This window comes from Hypanus sabinus, chromosome 7 (genome assembly GCF_030144855.1).
Source record: "Hypanus sabinus isolate sHypSab1 chromosome 7, sHypSab1.hap1, whole genome shotgun sequence".
In the NCBI taxonomy this organism is placed as follows: domain Eukaryota; kingdom Metazoa; phylum Chordata; class Chondrichthyes; order Myliobatiformes; family Dasyatidae; genus Hypanus; species Hypanus sabinus.
Window position 1 is genome coordinate 151,411,133 of NC_082712.1, and position 12,273 is coordinate 151,423,405.

At 38.1% G+C, this 12,273-nt stretch overlaps 1 protein-coding gene across 1 annotated transcript in view; it reads right to left on the bottom strand.

The window, feature by feature from the left end:
• The window catches only part of lrrc4ca (leucine rich repeat containing 4C, genome duplicate a), a 1,033,148-nt gene that overhangs the window by 324,218 nt on the left and 696,657 nt on the right, over positions 1-12,273 (bottom strand). The window contains exon 12 of the mRNA XM_059975961.1: positions 9,499-9,546. The gene's annotated coding sequence lies outside the window, so the exon portion shown is untranslated. The remainder of the gene's footprint in view (positions 1-9,498; positions 9,547-12,273) is intronic.

Sequence of the window (12,273 nt, forward strand, 5' to 3'; positions counted from 1 at the left end):
AAAAAAACAACCATCCTAGTACCATCTTTCTATCATGCACATACACAGGTCTTGATCATCTTTATATCATGCAGACCGACAATCAATGATGAAGATGGAGGAGGCAATATGCAGGAGTCCAGGCCCTGCACGACAAACATGCAATTCCTTTTTTCCATTTGCACATATACTTGCTTTTAAATTCCACTCCAAATCACTTTGGCATCTGATTGTATTTTGTTCCATGCATGTCCACCCACTGGTATCCAAAGATTTACCTGCTGTATGTTTCAAACAGAGCTGCAAATTGTTAACACCATGTAATGTATCTCTAGGCATGGAATACCACCTTCGCTCTGTAACCATGAATGTCTTCATACTGTGAACCGATTGGACAGGAGAATCATGTGGTGTGCCTGCTGTACAGTAAAATACTTGGCACATTCAGTTTTCTCTGACATCTGTAAACCACAATGCATAAATACCTTAAATATACTATTCTGTAAATGAATCTTGACTCCTTTGGAAATACTGTATTATATGTTTCAATAAATCAGAGAAAAATATTGCAAATTGGCGATGAGGGTTTTCTCCAAAACTTTGAAGATTTTAAAGAGACATTTAAAGGGCAGTGGGGACTTATATGGCACAATTTATGTGATTACATATTACCAAAATGGAGTTCTCATGGCATTTACCTGTGATCACAGATGGAATCATGCAGTACTGATTCACTGAAAACTAAAAAAGACAAGGGACAATTGAGGTGAACCAACAATGAATCATCCCAAGTGCCAAGTTTAAGTCTATGTCTAATAAACTTTAACTAAAAAACATCTAAAACTTTGACGAATTTCTAAAGATGTGCGATGGAGAGTATACAGACTGGTTGCATCACAGCCTGATATGGAAACACAATGCCCTTGAACTGAAAATCCTACAAAAAGTAATGGATATGGTCCAGTCCGTCACAAGTAATGCCCTCCTCACCACTGAGTACATTTACAAGAAATGTCGCAGGAAAGCAGAATTCATATTATTGATATGTTAACTTTACTCATCTATAGTATTCTGATATTTATTATACAGAAGTAAGAACTAAATATTTAAAACTGTATATTTGATTAGATCTTTTGATCTAATGATTGATCAATTTTTGTTGCAAATTTCAACTTTAAATCATTACAAAGGTGTAACTTAGATGAACAAGCGTTGATGACAAAACATAATTGGACCAGAGTATGAATATTAATCATCATTTCTCTTTTCTAATCCTGCTATAAAACATACTGTAGTCTGATAGAAGGCAGATCAATATTTTTTTAAAAAAGAAAACCAAAATAGAACTGACTGGGTTTAGCTATATTTGATGGGGTTCAATATTGTTCGCAATGCAGAAATAAAATAAGCAAAAGAAAAAGACTTTTTGGGGGGCAGTGAGATGAACATTGATTTCATTCAGAAGTAACAGCATAGTTACTACTTCTGCAGCAACTGGTCATGCAAAATACCAAAATAAACCTGACTCTAAGGTCGTTTGTTTCATTTTTCCACCTGTGGTCTAAAGCAACAAAAAATGACAATGATGTCCTCATCAAATTGATGATTTCTTCTATTTATTTTGTCATTAAACAAGAATATATTATGAAGTTGGAGCTTTTCCTTTGACAGGAGTTTTGTCCTAATTATTTCAGAAATTACTCTTGTATATTTTTAGTGCAGTGTCCTAAATGTGCCACACAGAGAATGTGAGATGAACAGGTATGTACCATCATAGTGAAAACTAGAACCTTAGCATGGTGTATATGTCCAAACATAATCTTGCTCCAAGCTGTTCTCAGATCTGGCATAACAAGACACATTTCTCAGTAGAGGAGATAATTCAGAAATATGCAGCACTAATGGAAACCTATGGCTCTACTTTCAATTGTCACAGAGATATTACTGGCAAAATCTGATTATAGACAATAGGTGCAAAAGTAGACCATTTGACCCTTCGAGCCTGCACCGCCATTCTGAGATCATGGCTGATCATCTACTATCAATATCCGGTTCCAGCCTTGTCCCCATATCCCTTGATTCCTCTATCCATAAGATACCTATCTAGCTCCTTCTTGAAAGCATCCAGAGAATTGGCCTCCACTGCCTTCTAAGGCAGTGCATTCCACACCCCCACAACTCTCTGGGAGAAGAAGTGTTTCTTTAACTCTGTCCTAAATGACCTACCCCTTATTCTTAAACAATGCCCTCTGGTACTGGACTCTCCCAGCATCTGGAACATATTTCCTGCCTCTATCTTATCCAATCCCTTAATAATCTGATATGTTGCAATCAGATCCCCTCTCAATCTCCTTAATTCCAGCGTGTACAAGCCCAGTCTCTCTAACCTCTCTGCGTAAGACAGTCCTGACATCCCAGGAATTAACCTCGTGAATCTATGCTGCACTTCCTCTATAGCCAGGATGTCCTTCCTTAACCCTGGAGACCAAAACTGTACACAATACTCCAGGTGTGGTCTCATCAGGGCTCTGTACAAATGCAAAAGGATTTCCTTGTTCTTGTACTCAATTCCCTTTGTAATAAAGACCAACATTCTGTTAGCTTTCTTCACTGCCTGCTACATTTGCTCATTCACCTTCAGTGACTGATGAACAAGTACTCCTAGATCTCTTTGTATTTCTCCCTTAACTAACTCTACACTGTTCAGACAATAATCTGCCTTCCTGTTCTTACTCCCAAAGTGGATAACCTCACACTTATTCACATTAAATGTCATCTGCCAAGTATCTGCCCACTCACCCAGCCTATCCAAGTCACCATGAATTCTCCTAACATCCTCATCACGTCACACTGCCACCCAGCTTAGTATCATCAGCAAACTTGCTGATGTTATTCTCAATGCCTTCATCTAAATCGTTGATGTAAATCGTAAACAGCTGTGGTCCCAATACCGAGCCCTGTGGCACCCCACTGGTCACCACCTGCCATTCCAAGAAACACCCATTCATCGCTACCCTTTGCTTTCTATCGGCCAACCAGTTTTCTATCCATGTCAATATCTTCTCCCCAATGCCATGAGCTCTGATTTTACCCACCAATCTCCTATGTGGGATCTTATCAAATGCCTTCTGAAAATCGAGGTACACTACATCCACTGGATCTCCCTTGTCTAACTTCCTGGTTACATCCTCGAAAAAACTCCAATAGATTAGTCAAGCATGATTTGCCCCGGTAAATCCATGCTGGCTCGGCCCAATCCTATCACTGCTATCTAGATATGCCACTATTTCATCTTTAATAATGGACTCTAGCATCTTCCCCACTACTGATTTTAGGCTGACAGGACGATAGTTCTCTGCTTTCTCCCTCCCTCCTTTCTTAAAAAGTGGGATAAAATTAGCCATTCTCCAATCCTCAGGAACTGATCCTCAATCTAAGGAAAATTGGAGAATGATTACCAATGCATCTGCAATTTGCAGAGCCACCTCCTTTAGTACCCTAGGTTGCAGACCATCTGGACCTGGGGATTTGTTAGCCTTCAGTCCCATTAGTCTACTCATCACCGTTTCTATCCTAATGTCAATCTGTTTCATTTCCTCTGTTACCCTATGTCCTTGGCCCATCCATACATCTGGGAGATTACTTGTGTCTTCCCTAGTGAAGACAGATCTAAAGTACTTATTAAATTCTTCTGCCATTTCTCTGTTTCCCATAACAATTTCACCCAATTCATTCTTCAAGGGCCCAACATTGTTCTTAACTATCTTCTTTCTCTTCACATACCTAAAAAAGCTTTTGCTATCCTCCTTTATATTCCTGGCTAGCTTGCATTCATACCTCATTTTTTCTCCCCGTATTGCCTTTTTAGTTAAGTTCTGTTGTTCCTTAAAAATTTCCCAATCATCTGTCTTCCCACTCACCTTAGCTCTGTCATACTTCTTTTTTTTTAATGCTATGCAATCTCTGACTTCCTTTGTCAACCACTGTGGCCCCTTTCCCCCCTTTGAATCCTTCCTTCTCCTGGGGATAAACTGATTTTGCACCTTGTGCATTGTTCCCAAGAATTCCTGCCATTGATGTTCCACTGTCTTTTCTGCTAGGATATCCATCCATTTAACTTTGGCCAGCTCCTCCCTCATGGCTCCATAGTCTCCTTTGTTCAACTGCAAAATTAACCCTGCAAATGTTTGCATGGATAACTAATAAATTGTCAAAGGCTTGTGTACCTTCTAAAGTTTCAGAGCTGCAGAACCTCTATGTTTGCATTCGATCTTGCAAAAGGTGAGCTCCTTGACTAGAATAGGTTTTACCTGGAGGGATAATGCCCATAGCTGCATTAATTAAAGATAATGAACAACAGACTCGGGTATTACATATTTAAGCAGGATGGCCCTCTTTCCTTTAAGGTAGGATATTGTTTACCAAGATCTGCTGTTGACACCATTAATGTTCATCCTGACGCTCTCTGCCTTCCTGGATAAGACATCACCCTCACCTCAATTTGTGTAAAGAACCTTAGAGTACACTGACTATACCACCAAATCTAATCCAGACTGATCTCCTACTTCCCCCTATCCCATCATTTTTATTCCTGTTGCCAATGGTCCTCACAGTGATAACCCCATGTTTGCCTCCAGACCTTGATCTTCTTCCAACTTCTTCCCTGAACTACTCCTAGGCCTCCTCCATTCTGTCACCAATATCCTGACAGGTCAATCCAATCTTATTGGCAGTACATTCCATCTTGTCACATACCTCTCAATTTCTATCCTTACAGATTGATGTCCTATATCATTCCATCACATTTCCTCTGATCATAAATTTACTGCCTCATACTTACATGAGTTTTGATTTTATTTTTGGTCAGGCCTTGATGTGTCCTTTAAAGGAAAACATCTATCCTTCGATTGAACTGCAAAACATATTTGATTATAACTATTTTATGCCTTTGGGGTTTATGTTTTGTCCACCAATTATATGTGAAATTAATCAATTTATACTTTTATTATTAAAAATTCAAAAATAATCCTCACTTGTTGCTCATGCCTTCTGAGGCAGTTCTAAAAAGGTTCACTTTCTTATGCAATTGGGACTATAGGGAATGGTTACATTTATTTGATAGCAGCAATCTTGAATATTTATTTGATGTTACATCCTTTCACATAAAAAAACCTTAATGTGTTTATCTATATTTCCCCTTCAGTAAGAAGTATGATGCTCAATCTCTGAATAAGTAACTAAGTTAAGTCAACAAGCAGTTACATAAGACAGCAGGTCAGAACAACTGTATCATGAAAGATCTGTATTGGTAATGTTGCAGCTGACAGGCTTTCCTATATTGCATAACTGTTCATTTTTTTAAAAAAATTATGACCAATAATTTTCACACAGAGCAGCTGAAAACCCTCTGAAAACAGCAAGATAAATTACTCATACATCTCAAGGAAGAACATGTAAATTCCTTCCTTAATAACAATATAATAAGCTCTTCAGTCCTGCAAAGGGGACTGTAGAATGTTGTTATCCGAGGGTTATGGAGCACCTGAATTGGTTAATTGTTGCTTAGATTTCCCTTTTTTTATTCTCCAGCAACTCATTCTTTCTAATGTAGCTTCTGGTGCTTTCTGTTTAAACATCTTAATTTTATTTTGATTGGCTGTGGATTCTGCATTACTTGTATTATTTAAGCAGATGCCTGATTAGAGCTAATTGCAGGGTTCTAGTTTTGAGAATATGTCCGCCAGTGTTGCTTGGCTGAGCCACCAATGTTCTTTTGGAATTCAGATCACCATTTCTACATCAGAGTCTGCCTTTCCTCCACAATTGGGTTTCAACATTACCAGTACACAGCATGACAAATAGGCCTTAATTTTACTTGAGCCAATCATATTTTTCAGTACCCTCAATAAGCAGGAAGAGCTGATGGTTAGTATTAGGAGTTAACATCCTCACACGAAGTAACTGGGTTATTGTGTTTACAAGCTGATGCACCATCAATAACTCTTGGAGACATGAGGCGAACGATAGGCTTTTATTAGCAGCAAAATGGAGCAAAGCATCTCAGAGACTGAGGGGGGAGCAGTGCCTCCAATTGCCTTTATACAGGGGTCTGTGGGAGGAGCCACAGGAGCAGTCAGCAGAGGGGCATGTCCAGACAGATACACATAGTTTACCATGCAAACGTATATGAATTAAGTTGGAAATGGAACATTTGTGAAAGGAGTAAAATGACAGGCCTTATCAGCTATAAATACAAACGATTTGCCCAGGCAGACAACAAATACAGAATTAAACACATTACTTCAGGAAAAATTGTTTTAAAATTGCAGATTTCACAGGATGCAGCCTATCAACTCTCACAGACAGTGGAATAAACTCACTGCAAACTTGGCATTATAATAGTTTGCCTGGGGAAAAATTAAAATGTAAACTTAATTACATTTAGTGCTGTGGCACAGCAATTCTACAATAAACTATGAAAGGGTAAGTAATATCACATATTTGCATTGATTATTCTTTGCATAATTTATAGAAAAATTCCTACGAGGTACAAATCAGAATCAAATCATACCCAAGATAACTGTACAGCTCCCCTGTGGTGGAACGTGATTTAAGGTGATTGATATTTAATAGTTCATTGGTAAGCTCAGCATTAGATAGGAAAAAGATAAAGAGTTGGCTAAAATTCAATTACATTGTTGAGAAAGGTGGAATTTGCTTTGCTGTGCTAAGGCAAAACAAATCTAAGCAGTTGTTTTGGTGAGGTCTGTGTAACCCTGTGGCTATTTTCAGTGAACTGTATGATTTGTATTGAGTCTTCAAGAAAATATGTAGGCCACTTGCAAAATATTAATGTTAGGTTGGAAATCAGACCATCATCTAACATCTGACTTAGTAACTACAAATCCTAGACTCGCTGTGCATTGTACGTTTCATATCTACACTGAAAACCACAATTAACTTGTTTTTCACTTATTAATTCAGAATTACAGTGCCTGTGGGCCTATTGATTTTTTTTTTGGTTTTGAAACAGTGCTGTTTTCTAGAATAATATTCTCAGCGACTTTCCATTAGGCTGGCATATTGCACGAGTAACTAACTATGCACACAAGTTGATAACTGTTCATACAGCAGGCATGGAAATGCAAAATTTACCTGGAAACCCCACAGGTCAGGCGGCATCTGTGGAGTTAACCTAGAGATCAATGACCTATTATCAGAACAGGCAAAAGTGGCAATGTTACAAACTTAAGGTACAGTGAAAAAGGAGGAACAAAAGAAAAAGTGGAGCATCCATTATAAGGTGGAAACCAGGTCGGAATATATGATAAAAAGGGATGATGTGAGGATGGTAACAAGATGGGAATAAACAAATGAAAGTTCCTGAGAATTGTAAATGAGAGGCCAGGATCATTACCTTAAATCAGACCTAAATTTTGAATTCAGAAAGCTCTAAAATGCCTCATTCAAAGATAAAGTGATGGCCATCTTGCTTACCCTCAGGTTACTTAAAGTGATTGGTTACTGGAAGCTCAGGATCAGCTTGTGAATGGAAATGAGGTGAAATTATTATAATCAGCAAGCAGCAGGTGCTTGGACTGCCGCTTGTGCCAGTTTTATTGAATGTTTGTTAATCACATATTGTGATCCTTATTCTTAGGGACTATTTATTTCAGCATCATATGGGCTTACAAAAAGTAAACTGAAAAAATTTAAACACATTGAGCTCAATGCCCAACTATTTTACCGATCATGAATCTTTCCAATTTTATATAAAACACTTGTGGAAGAAAATTATCAAAGAGAAAACAGAGCAAATGGTCATCTACTCTGATTTCATGGATCTTTAAATATGGAGAGAAACTGTTTAAATCCTCGCCTTTTGTACTTCCTCTTTCTTAAACTGGCTTCTTTCACCAGGGAATAGGGAGTGTGGCAATGAAATAAATAGCATGGTGTACTACAACAATGGTCACACTGATAAATATTCCATCAGCTGTAAAGCATTTTGTATGTCCCAAAGTCATCAAAAGAGCCATAGGAATGTATCTCTTTTTGCCTAAAATTAATGCAGGCCGGAATAATGGCAGTTAGAATTACATGATGTATGTATTTATTGAGAAGTACTTTCAAAAACAATTAAATGAAGTGCCAACCTTGGCTCTGTGATAGCACTATATCGATGAGAATATGACGAGTTTAAGAGCCAGTGCAGTATTGGAGTGTTATTATTGGAATTGCTGCCTTTACATGAACAGGTAAACTACTATCTAATCTGCCCTCTTGAATAGATATATAAGACCAAAATGGTATTATTTAAAAGACTACATGTTATACAAACTAATATTTATTCCTGTGACATTGTAATTAGCAGATCTAGCTATTTACCTCCTTGCCAGATGAAGGATTTTGCTGTATTTCTCTCTGCCATTACATTCAAAAAATAAGTTTGTTAACAGTTTTGTACTTCCGTATGTTCTAAAATGGGGATATTATTTAACTTTTTTTTCTCTTTATGATAACTTTCCATATTTCTTCTATAAAGTGTAGATTATGTAATCCGTTCAAAAACCCACGTCGGCAAGAAACAGATGCTTCTTATCTAGAGGTCCCCATTGTGTAAATAACTTGCTCTGAATATTAGGTGGCATTTTGAGTTCCATTTTGTAAATAAGCGACAGGAAACACATAATCTATCTGCCGGATGTTGGCAAGCATTTTCAGTAATTGGGTGACTCCAATAAAACTTAATTTGATGCCAGGAAGCAAATATTTCCATGTAAGTGACTGTCCCCAGCCACACATGTTGGCTCTACATCTGTATTTATGATCGAGGCAATTAAGATGAATTGGCAGAGGGTAGACACTGTGGAATAATTTGTTCTTTGCTGAATTTTACATGTTTTAAATTGCACAAAATCCAAGCATTGAGAGGAAGACCTGGAATGGCTGCTTCAATGATTTCAGAGTTAATATTAGTTTCAGTCTCATTTCATTTCCAGACACAGTTCCTTATTCTTCTCTCTCTGTGCCTCCACATCATTTTGCCATTTTGCTGTTATTGGAAGAATTCAGAGCAGAGAGTCTAAATGGCAAAACCTTTACAGCTGTTTTGTGAATTATTCTGTGCCCTTCTATTTGCTGATACATTTACATGACATGCTGCCAGAATGCAAATTGGAAATAAGCGAGCAGTTCATGGATATTTTATAAGATATTCTCTGCATAACAGGTTCTGCTCAGATCATTGTGAACAAGAGTGCAGATGCAGAGTAACACAACTTTTGTTGCAGGTTATAGAAGGGAACGAATTCAACAGAACATCAAAAAATGTACTAAATTGTGCCAAAGGGACAAGGATACTCTGGTAACCAACAATTGTGATTAAAACAACTAGGAAAAGCTCACCACACCATGCAAAACTAAATATGGCTTCTTCTCTTACAAATTGCAATATATTCACAATGATGAATATCTGAAACATACAACAGCAGGATTCACTCACTGTGTTCAACTCACATTCAACGGGCATATTATGCAGGCTGTGAAATCTGGATGGATGATAATCTGCAGAGAAAATCAAAATAGACATGAAGAAACAAAATCACAAGAACTCCACAGATGCTGGAAATCTAGAGTAATACTCACAGAGTGCTGGAGGGGCTCAGCGGGTCAGGCAGCATTGATGGAAAGGAATAAACAATTAACTTTTCAGACCAACACTTTTCATCATCCTCTCCATAGATGCTGCTTGACCTAATGAATAAACAAAGGTATTCAACCATTTTTGGAATGTTGTGTGCAGTTTCAGTCACCTACCTACAAGGAAAGATATAAATACGGTTGAAAGAGTACAGAGAAAATTTACAAGGATGTTGCTGGGTCTGGAGGACTTGAATTATACGGAAAGATTGAATAGGTTAGGACTTTATTCCTTAGAGCATAGAAGATTGAGAGGAGACTTGATAAAGGTATATAGCATTATGAGTAGTATAGATAGGTGTGAGGTGCTACATTTTGGTAGGAATAATCCAAATAGGACATTCATGGTAAATGGTAGGGCATTGAAGAATACAGTAGAACAGAGTGATCTAGGAATAATGGTGCATAGTTCCCTGAAGGCGAAATCTCATGTGGAAAGGGTGGTGAAGAAAGCTTTTGGTATGCTGGCCTTTATAAATCAGAACATTGAGTAGAGGAGTTGGGGTGTAATGTTAAAATTGTACAAGGCATTGGTAAGGCCAAATTTGGAGTATTGTGTGCAGTTCTGGTCACCAAATTATAAGAAAGATGTCAACAAAATAGAGGGAGTACAGAGAAGATTTACTAGAATGTTACCTAGGTTTCAGCACCTAAATTACAAGGAAAGGTTGAACAAGTTAGGTCTTTATTCTTTGGAGCATAGAAGGTTGAGGGGGGACTTGATAGAGGTATTTAAAATTATGAGGGGGACAGATAGAGTTGACGTGGATAGGCTTCTTCCATTGAGAGTAGGGGAGATTCAAACAAGAGGACATGAGTTTAGAGTTAGGGGGCAAAAGTTTAAGGGTAACATGAGGGGGAATTTCTTTACTCAGAGAGTAGTAGCTGTGTGGAATTAGCTTCCAGTAGAAGTGGTAGAGGCAGGTTCAGTATTGTCATTTAAAGTAAAATTGGATAGGTATATGGACAGGAAAGGAATGGAGGGTTTTGGGCTGAGTGCGGGTCAGTGGGATTAGGTGAGAGTAAGTGTTCAGCATGGACTAGAAGGGCCAAGATGGCCTGTTTCCCTGCTGTAATTGTTATATGGTTAAAAGGTTATAGGGTAAATGCAAGCAGGCTGATCCACTGAGATTATGGATAACATACAGACATTATGGTTTAAGGGTGAAAGGTGAGAAGTTTAAGGGGAACATGAAGGGAAATGTCTTCATTCACAGGGTCATGAGTGGGTGGAATGAGCTATCAGCACAAATGGTGCTTGCAAGCTTGATTTCAATGTTTAAGCTAAGTTTTCATGGTACAGGTTGTTGGGAGTAGGCGGTTTCAACATGAACTAGATGGGCTGAAGGGCCTGTTTCTGTGCTGTACTTTTCTGTGACTCTATGGCTTTAACTTTTCTTCTTTCTAATACATTACAATAATGCAAGTCACTGAATATGCTTCATTTCCCACATCTGTCAAAATACAAACTTGCACCTTAATATTAATATTTTATATCCAATTGGTATGAGTATCAACTCCATCTGATGAAAAAGGACTACACATTGCAGTGAAAAGGTGATAGGTAAAATGTAATAACCATATAACAATTACAGCACGGAAACAGGCCATCTCGGTCCTTCTAGTCTGTGCCGAATGCTTACTCTCACCTAGTCCCACTGACCTGCACTCAGCCCATAACCCTCCATTCCTTTCCTGTCCATGAACCTAACCATTTTTTTAAAAAATGACAATATCAAACCTGCCTCTACCACTTTTACTGGAAGCTTGTTTCATATAGCTACCACTCTCTGAGTAAAGAAGTTCCCCCTCGTGTTACCCCTAAACTTTTGCTCCTTAACTCTCAACTCATGTCCTCTTGTTTGAATCTCCCCTACTCTCAATGGAAAAAGCCTATCCACGTCAACTCTATCTATTCCCCTCATAATTTTAAATACCTCTATCAAGTCCGTCCTCAACCTTCTATGCTCCAAAGAATAAAGACCTAACTTGTTCAACCTTTCTCTGTAACTTAGGTGCTGAAACCCAGGTAACATTCTAGTAAATCTCTTCTGTACTCTCTCTATTTTGTTGACATTTTTCCTATAATTCGGTGAACAGAACTGGACACAATACTCCAAATTTGGCCTTACCAATAATGTCTTATATTGCCCAAACAAATTAATGGTCAGAATCCTGATTTATAAATTGATGGAGCACTTATATCTGTAAGAAGTGTAGCAGTTAAGTTATTGCATAGCAGCCAGGAGGTCTGAATTGAAATGTATCCACAATGGTCAGGGTACTTAAATTTGGTGAATTAAATAGAGAATAAGCAATAGCATTGATAATGATGGCTATGAATCTACAGCACTGTTTTAACATCATATCTCCTCTCTTTAAAGTGGAACATATTTCTCCTTCACATAGGCTGGCTAAAAATCCAGGACGGAGGAAGGGTCTTGGTCTGTAATGTTAACTTTTTATTCTTTTCCATTGATGCTGCCTGGCCTGGTGAGTTCCTCCAGCAGTTTGTGTGTTGCCTGGATTTACAACATCTGCAGATTTTCTCTTGTTGTTGAATGTCAAGAAATGCAACATGTGAAACTGAAG